Here is a 10098-nt window from a genome sequence, read left to right on the forward strand (position 1 = left end):
ACTTTTCTCATAGTGACAAAAATTAATGAGAAGAGAACATTAAAATCATGAGCAGTTAAGCCCAGAGAAAGAAGAGCCCGGTCCAACTAGAAAAAATTAAATTTGGAGAGAGTTTCTAGCATGTCGATGTGATGGGCACTTTATGTGCTCTGTGGGTATATGAAGTAGGTAATATACTACTCATATTCAGTAGTTCCAAGGAAATGCTTGGAAGGACTCACAAGGAAATGTGAGTTCAGCTCTAGTAGGACCAGATCACACCTTTTTTTGAGGGCTTTAAATAAAAAAATTAAATAAAAAATTAAGACTTTAGCATTAGGTATTAATTTTGTTTCAAAATCTTGCCCTGAGTCTTATAGAAAAATACGAAGAAACTCTGGGACTTTGTTGCTTGTCTAGAGTCAGTGGTATAGGGAATTTGTTTTGAAACGATGTTGTGCTTTTCAGCATATGGAGGTTTGTTTTGAGGTTTTGTTTGGTTTTGAGGCAAAGAAAATCTTAGTCTGTGATTCTAAGTAAGAGAAATGTCTCCCCGGAGGTCACTGCACCAACACATTTAATCACTGGGATTACCTTGCTTTGTAGATCATCATAGTGCATTGAGGTTCACAAGTTTACCCTGTCTGAGGCTTTATCGTATGAAGGCTTATGAAAATATTGGTGAAGGGAATGTGTCAGCCAGTTGAAAATTTCCAATCCTTACTTTTTCACAAAGCACCTGTTAGTATCAGGCTTCCAGTTAAACCTTTATATGGTGGTACGGAGATACTTGATACAAATAGCACAAGGGAGCCCTGAATATACAAGGGAAAATAAACGCACAAGTACAGAAGTACAGCTGTGGGCAAAAATTCAGATATGATGTCCTCTCTCCAGTCCTGCATGTAGGTAGTAAGAAATGCAAATTCAGAAATGTTCTTTCACTAGCCAAGCACAGTACTTGTAGCCAGAAAAGGTAATGCAGAGAAGAAAATTAAAGAAAAAATTGTTCTTAGAGAAAGCAAGCAGTGACTCAGAAAGCAAGATTTTGGTCGTATCTGGCATTAAAATAGTGCAGATAAGTAAAAATGAATTCAGTAGTAGTGTCAGAAAAAATGCTCCCTGTACAAACAGGAAACAAAGCACCAAACACACAATTTGGCGGTGGTTGAATGTGTGAAGACGTGTTTAGTGCTGCGCAAGAAAGAATAGTGAGCTTGCCAAGCCAAATTTAAACTAGACAGTGGTCTGACTATCACTCAAGGGATAGCCAAACTGCAATAGCAAGGAAAAGTATAAAGGTTAAAATATCAGGAAATACAGAGGTCACTGAGAAATATGTTTTGAGTGATGGATGTGCTTATTTACAGCTACACTTACTAAACGAGTGACAAATGATGCCCTCAGTAGACCTACAAACAAAACAAGTGCTACTGGAAAAGTGTGCATGTGAATTTGGCTTTTCTGTAGCAAAGCTGAAAAAAACCAGAGACTTGTTTCGGTTGGAAAAGACCTTTAAGATCATCGAGTCCAACCGCTACCCCAGCACTGGCAAGTCCGCCACAAAAAGATATCCCTAAAGACATGTAGATGTGGTGCTTTAAACACCTCCAGGGATGGTGACTCAACTACTTCCCTGGGCAGCCTGTTCCGATGTTTGACAGCCCTTTAGGTGAAGATATTTGTCCTAATATCCCATCTAAACCTCCCCTGGCATAGCTTGAGGCTGTTTCTTCTTGTCCTGTCACTTCTTATCTGGGAGAAGAGACCGACCCCACCTGCCCACAGCCCCTGTCAGGGAGCTGCAGAGAGCCGTCGGGTCTCCCCTCGGCCTCCTTTCCCCAGGCTCAACACCCCCAGCTCCCCCAGCTGCTCCTCACCAGCCTTGTGCCCCAGCCCCTTCCCCAGCGCCGCTGCCCGTCTCTGGACACGCTGCAGCCCCTCTGCGTCCCTCTTGCACTGAGGGGCCCAAAGCCGAACACAGGATTCGAGCTGCCGCCTCTCCAGTGCCCAGTGCAGGGGGACGGTCACCTCCCTGGTCCCGCTGGCCACGCTGGTTCAGATACAAGCCAGGAGGCTGTTGGCCTTCTTGGCCACCTGGGCACACCGCTGGCTCGTGGCCAGCCGGCCGCCAGGCAGCACCCCCAGGCCCGTCTCCCCCAGGCGGCTCCCCAGCCCGTAGCGCTCGTGGGGCTGCTGTGACCCAAGGGCAGGACCCGGCGCTGAGCCGTGTTCACCCCATGCAGGGGCCTTGGCCCACCCGTCCAGCCTGCCCAGGTCCCTCTGCAGAGCCTCCTGCCCTCCAGCACATCAGCACCCCCCCAGCCTGCTGTCATCTGCAGACTGACTGAGGGTGCACTCCATCTCCTCATCCAGATCATCAGTAAAGGTATTAAACAGGACTGGCCCCAGTACCGAGCCCTGGGGAACAGCACCTGTGACCGGCCACCAGCTGGAGGTAGCTCCATTCTCCACCACTCTTTGGGCCCGGCCAGCTTTTTACCCAGCGAACAGTACGTCCATCCGAGCCATGAGTGTCTCCAGGAGATGCTGTGGGAGATGGTGTCAAAGGCTTTACCAAGGCCCAGGCAGACAACATCCACAGCTTTTCCCTCACCCACTAGGTGGGTCCTCATGTCATAGAAGGAGATCAGGTTCACCAAGCAGGACCTGCCTTTCATAAACCCCTGCTGGCTGGGCCTGATGGCCCCATTGTCCTGCATGTGCCACGTGATGGCACTCAGGATGATCTTGCTCCATAACCTGCCCCGGCACGAGGTCAGGCTGACAGAGCTGTAGTTCCCCGGATGCTCCTTCCTGCCCTTCTTGTAGATGGGTGCCACACTGGCTGACCTCCAGTCTGCTGGGACCTCCCTGGTTAGCCAGGACTGCTGATAAATGGTGGAGAGTGGTTGGGCGAGCTCCTCCACCAGCTCCCTCAGTGCCCTTGGGTGGATCCTATCCAGCCCCACAGGCTTGTGCACGTCTAAGTGGTGTAGCAGGTCACTAATCATTTCCCCTTAGATTATAGGGCTTCATTCTGCTCCCCATCCTTGTCTTCCAGCTCAGGGGGCTGGGTACCCTGAGAACAACTGGTCTTAATTAAATTACTTAATTTAATGTTTTGGAAGGAAAAGTAGTAATGTCTTCTGGATAAGTTACTCCAAGAAGTCGACTCTTGTGTCAGTCCAGCAGAGCTTTACAGAACTTATAGAAGAGAAATCCCAATACTCTATAATGGAAGAAATAAGAACGCAGACAGAATCTTTGTCCTGAGGTACATTAAGCCAGGTAACCAGCTCTGATAGTCCTAGAAAACTCAGCCAAGATACATGTTTGCCTGGGCCCAAACAATTTAAACAAAACACCCTAAAGAGTTGACTGCTGGATGCGTGCAGCAAAAGAAATATGACCTGATTTGGGGAAAAGCCACAATATTCTTGCAGTTTGGTGCTGAAAATAAATATCAGCAATTTGGATAGAGTTCTGCCTTACCATGTTAAGAACACTAGTAACAGGACAGAGGGGTTGAGAATGCCCCTGTGGACCTAATTTAGGGAATATATGAACCCTCAGAGCACAGTAGCTGTTATATTAGAACATCATGTACCATGAACACTTGTATGACTGCGAGGACAACTGTCTGAAAGGTTCTTTTATCTCCTAGAAGGAGCCAACAAAATAAAAAAAGAATGTTTGAGGATTAAGTGCAACATCATACATAGCAGACCTGCTCATCACCAGGGTTATGACACAAGTCTGGAAAAGGCACCACAAAAAGCCCATGTCTGTAGCTGCGGTCATAGTGTTATATGCTGCCTGCCCAACAGGAGGAGGCGGAGTAAATATCAGTGGAGCCACCTGTGAGATAATTTCCAGGCAGAAGGCAAGAAGAAACGGTAAGTAGGCAAAGTAGCATGAGCTTTACCAGTGTTCACACTTGTTCTTCTGACCAGTGAAAAGAGAAGCCTCATCACCTTCTCACGTGTCCCAAAGTATCACTATAGATTGAGCATCCAGTATAGCATCGCTTATGAAGATACTGAAACCTTCAATAAATCCTGGGTCAGAAAGTTCAGGAGCTGATTGCAACACCTATCAGAGCTGTTAGGAATGAGAAGAATGTCTTCAGGCAGAGATGGATGCTGCTTACTGTGCAAGTATGACTGTGGTAGGGGTCAGGGACTTGATGTCCAGTGGGATACGTGCACAGGGACAAGATGCAAAAAGGGACAATGAAAATCCACAACTTTCAAACGTACAGTGGAGCAGAGTGGGAAGGATGAGTGGCTTAACTGTGGGAACATGCACTGAAGTTGAATGCCGCTGTTTTAACTAGGGCTGTAGAGAGCTGCCCTGCTCTTTCCTGCCCAGCCTAGAAAGCCAAACACCCTACATGAATGTACTCACTTTATCACTGCAGATCTTTTTCCTGCTAACAGCACAAGCGCTCTTATTGTAGGCAGTTTCTTGGTGTGCTGAGAACTTGGTGAACTACTGAACTCCCCAGCAGTGAACGGCATCCATGAAGTGATAAGGCATTTCAGTAGGCACAGTGTGCTACCTCATTCCTCCACGTCACAACCGACAACATTGTAATGATAAATTAGCACTTAAAATTATAATTGTGCTATCTGTATCCTTCCATGTGGTCTTAAGTTTACTGTAAGTAGTAGGACTGTATGAGAAACAGGCAGGAGAGCCACATAAAGGTTGAAATTTCCCTATGCTTGTAAGCAAAACACCACATGAAGTCATAACAGCCTTGTTAGGGTTGGTTGCTCAGCATAAAAAAGGCAGTTGTAGTGAGATTTGAGGAGATCCTTATGGGGCTGGGAGCTTCCCACGTTGGCAATCCCTTGCTGTGGCTGGAGAGCTGTTGGTGCAGGAGGCACTGAGCCATGCAGCGTTACAGAGCACAGCAGCATCCAGCCCTCACATAACCTGTCCCGGCGCAAAGTGCAGGCATTAACCCGAAAATGTCGTGTAAGGGAGAAAAGGGCTGGCACAAGGACCACGAAAGTGGTGATTTACCTGCTACAAGCGCAAAGCCTGAAGATAAGGTGTCATACATGCAGCATGCCCTTCCTGGAAGCTGGTCAGAATGGAAAGAAACACAAACCAAGTAGGTGACCACAGTGACTAGCTCAGAGCATTGCCTTCCCAGCAGGAAAAACTGCAGAGCTGTCTCCCTTCTTCCTCCAGCAGGGTGGAGCTCTTTTCACTGTCCTGATGGTTTTTCCTTTTATTTTTTTTTTCCCCCAACCTTTTAATATAACAAGTATGAAACCCAGAAGACAACAATTTCCACAGCAGTGAAGAGGTGATGAGTCATGAAACAAAAACAAATTGTGGTGGCAAAAATGAGCGTCGGTGCATGGTGGTGTATGCATGCATTGAAAGAGACGTTATGAAGGGGCTGTGGAAGGATATTAGCTGTGTAAGTTAAAGTATTTCAAGTTGGGCTTGACAATTAAAATTGTGATTGGCGAAATAGTAAAGAAGAGTTTCCCCAATAGGGTACTTTAATCAATATAAGCTTAATCGTATGTCTTTTAACAAAACCCTGGTCTGACAAACAGCAGAGGGATTTCAGGAGCACTTAAAAGCTTGCCATATGCAGCACTGGTTGATGTCAAGAGAAGAGAGCAGCTAACCCCTTGTTCTCCAGTGGCCTTCCTAATGAATCTGTAGCAGCAGCCTTGAGCTCATGGCCAACCATCAGCAGGGCTACAGGAAAGCAGATCATGAATCCTCATAGTAAGACCTTCAGGGAATGCTTGGTTTCACATTTCCTGTAGGAGCAGCAACACCACCTAAAATTTAGCCCATTATTGGCTTTCTCTTTATATACTCAGATATCAAATATAAAAGATGTTGGTCTGTACACTGGATGCATCCTAATACAGCGACCTGGGTAACGGAGTGGAGGTAGTATAACGTACATCCTCTTTTCTTCAGGAAGTCTCTAATCACCTGTCCTCTGAAAAATGGAAGATTCAGAGCCCCCAAGTGCTCCACGATCTAAGCAGGACTAACTGCTGCTATGAATGGAGGCCGTCAATAAAACAGCACTTTTCTGTCTCCGTTGGTGCCTGCGGCTTGAGACCATCCCAGTGGGAGTCTTCAAGCTATTTATGATGTTGTCGGTGAAATTCGTAGGTAGGGACAAAAGGTGGAAGGAGAGAGGTGTGAGGTGGGAAGTGCAGAAGTAGGAAAACTTTTAGCAATTGAAAAAAACCCGGCAAATGAAGCCTAAACAATGGGGAAATGAGAAGCTAAAGCAGGCAGCATTTGGAGGAGGTGACAGTGCCCAACAGACTACATATATCGGCAGCGCTGGAATATACTGGCAGAGCTGAGTGAGGATGGTGGTCAAGAGTTGTCAGGGTTGAAATGTACTTGCAAAGGTGGAATAAGAATTTTATGTTTTCCTGATGTGTTATTACACCTTCCCCACCCAGGTCTTCCCTTCCTTCTCCCAGGAGGAGCTACAAACACACCTGTTTACATTATCTTTACAACCAGAGAAGAAAAATATAGTTTTGCTTCATTGAGAACTTCCCATTAACTGAAACAACAGACTTCAAAACACTGACACATCAAAACAAGTGTTGTAATGGGCTTCAGAGCCAGGGTGAGGAGCATGAATCTTGGTATCATTGGTATGAACTGGTATCGTGGGTCTTCCAGCTTTGCCTCTGGCACGGGTTCCTATTAAGTGGACACAGACATTTATGTTAGCCATTTCTTTTCAGGGAACTCGGAGGCATTTCAGGAAGTTGTCTTGGATATCAGAGTGCCCGTTCATCTCTGTGTCTGTGTGGTCCCTGGGCCTCTTGTCAGATGAAGCAGCCCAGCCTTCTGGTGGATCTCAGAAACTAAGCAGCCTGAGGTGGTGTCAGTATTTAAATAAGATGCCTTTATTTAGTCTGCTTCTGTTTTAGGTGTACCTTAATTCTGGTAATAGATACTATCTTTCACATGGGTAAAACACCGGGGCTCTGCAATGAAAGCCAGCTGTCTAAGCTGATCTCATATGCCTGTTTTTCACTACAGGCAGTGCTCAATGTGGTTCCAAGGGGATGCTCTTCTCCCTGGTTTGTACCAACAGCATTGCCAGGGCATGCTGCGTTTCTGATGTCCTGGCTACCTGTGGCCAAGGGACATTGCAGTCTTGAAACCCTTTTTGAAGTCATGGTCTCATTGCCCTGACAGATGCACTAGGTTATGTGATGTCCATTGAAGCCCGATGGATTTGGGCGCACACGAGAGCCACTCCGTCCCTGAGCGAGCCTGGCCTGCAGGCAGCGGACCAACAGCTTGCTCTGCAGCAGAAGGGGTGGACCAGGCTAGGACATGGATGCTTCTGACGGCCTCAGCATAAAAGATAATGTCACTAACACTTGGGATAGGAAGGTTGTTAAAGTCAGAAAAGCCTTGGCATTTCCAGTGATGAGAAAATGAGGCAGCCAGGCCTGTCCCCACCTGCAGAGGCTGCACCTCCTCACAACCCCTCTCCACCTGATGAGAAGGCAGGACAAGGAGGGGATGCCCACACCCCATCTCCCTTCCATGGCTTGCATCTCCTCTCCCCATGCCTTGGAGAAGGAATATGTGAAAGGATGCACGTTTTGTGTGTCATGAATGGAGCTTAGCGGTATCAGGTCCTCACGAGGGCTGGAGGCAGCCGTGTGGAGGGAAAGGCAGCCTGCCGGGGTGGTGTAGCTCTTCCCTGGCACGTGACCCACAATGTTTACCCCACATCCAGCAATGCTAATAAGGAAGAAGCTACGGTGCCCTCACATCTCACATCACCCCCCTGCTTCAACTATCCATCATATCCTTTATCCCAAGCACAGGACTCATGTCAGCTCTGCCTGCCTGCCTTCCGCAGCATTAGACGTGTAGACCATGAGGTCCACGCCTTCATGGGACGGCAAGTGTGCCAGACAGTCATGCAAGACAGTGTGCAGAAGAGGAACATTTTATGCAGAAATGGCTTCAGAGGGGAAGGTTCCCCACAGTTGGCTCAGGAGACGGCACCTTCTGAGGCTGTGCTGGGAGAGAGCTGTGACAGTGAAAGCCTGAGAGATGGCCTGGCTTCTTCATCACCTGAGGTATGTGTCCGTGTGTGTGTGACGGACTGTAGATAAATGCAGGCACTGACTTGAGGGTGCTGCAGGCTGGAGCCATCCAGCTTCACTACTCAGAAATGCCACCGTCAAGATGAGCCCAGGCACACAGCAGCAGCGAAGCACAAGGAGGTATGTGCTGGACACCTTCAAACCAGGAGCCACTCGAGAAGCTTTCCTTTTGGGGCTGAGTTAGAAACTGGAAATAATAATAATGTTTTCTTTCCTCATCAAAGTTTGACTGGGCTGTATCATCGCTAAAGCATGGACAGACCTTCCATGCAAGACGATGTTAGATAAGACTGTTTACTTATTATGTTGCTATATTAACTCTATTGCTCCGGTAACTGGTTATGTCACCACAGACCCTGCGGCAGTCACAGATCACTTGTTTTCCTCTGGACCATTAATGTGAAGTTTGCTTCCCTTTAGAACTGATTTTCTCTTCTAACTCCCACTGCCCAAACTGTCATTCTGTTTCCTTCAGTCTCTTTAGTCATCCTCCTATAGACTAGTCTTTGCAGTGGCAGTTCTTTTAAGGAACCTCTAATGCCCATGGTATTGCAAGAAAGCCTCCTCTGCCCCTCGCAGGAGAACCCCTTGGCCTGGGCAGCAAAAGCACCACTGAATCTGCTGGTGCTGAGCAGAGACCTTTTCTTGTGGTTGGTGGTGACATTCACAGAGATGGCCGGGTATTTCGTTTCATAGAATCACAGAATGGTTTGGGTTGGAAAGGACCTTTAAAGATCATCTAGTTCCAAGCCCCCTGCCATGGGCAGGGACACCTCCCACTAGACCACGTTGCTCAAAGCCCCATCCAATGCAGCCTTGAACACTTCCAGGCTTGGGGCATCCACAACTTCTCCACATGATCCACATGACCTGTTCCAGTGCCTCACCACCCTCACAGTAAAGAATTTCTTCCTAACATCTGATCTAAGTCTACTCTCTTTTAGTTTAAAACCATTTGAGGAAGAGGAGCCTCTATGGTATGGAGGACAGCCCAGCTTCTACAAGAAGGTCTGACATCTTGAACCTCGTTGGGTAAACATCCTTAAAAACTGTGGAGTCCTTACAAATTCTTCTCCCCTTCAAGACTTTTCCCTAATAGTGTCTTTCAAGAACAAGAAGCCCAAGAGCATGAAGTAGCATCATGCCTGAGGGCCAGCTGCTTTTGGTGGTGCAACCCAAGGGAACTCTGTTTTCAACAGAGCTAGTTCCTCTGAAGAAACAGTCCTCCGACAGTATGGGTTGATTGCCCCACGCAAGTGACCTGAGGCTCAAAGTGAGTTTATTGCCCATGCAGTTTCAGACAGCCAGCAGTCTGTCTAGCTGAGTTTGCTGAGACGACAGCCAACACCCTTGTGTGCTGCCTCTTGCTACTAGGGAGAAGGGGAGGTCAAGCAGGTAATGTGCAAAATGCACGTGAAGGGGTGGGATCAAGGAATTCATTTTGTTTCCCTGAACAGTAATAAAAATGCCCTCAAGATCCCAGTGCACTTGCCATAATATAGTAAGACCACTATTAGCACCTTATACTATTTAATAAATATGCTGAGTAACTTTGGCAACAGTAATCAGTAAAATTGCATAGATAAATCACAAACCTGACCAGTCAGCAGTGTGAAACAATAGTAAGGAAACAATACATTAATTCTACTTTCCATTTTAAGTTTGAATTTGGGCATCTCTCCCTAATACCTGCAGAAGTCTTCTTCAAACATTGTAGATCCATGTGGCTATCAAAGGAGTCTGTATTTCTTTATTTTGTATTTATTGATGAGTGGAGAACAAAAACCTCATCTATTATTTGGGGGCCAGGGGGCTGTGAGCAGGGAAGAACAGAATAGATTTGTGGTCTGAAAATGTATAATGCCTTTTTTGATCAGGTTAGTAACTCAGGAAGGCTTTGAAAGAACAAGGTTAAGTGTAGGTTTTCAAACCCAAATGACTCTGATAAATCCAAGTTATAGAGTAGACACTT

Source organism: Falco rusticolus, chromosome 5 (assembly GCF_015220075.1).
Source record: "Falco rusticolus isolate bFalRus1 chromosome 5, bFalRus1.pri, whole genome shotgun sequence".
Classification (NCBI taxonomy): Eukaryota; Metazoa; Chordata; class Aves; order Falconiformes; family Falconidae; genus Falco; species Falco rusticolus.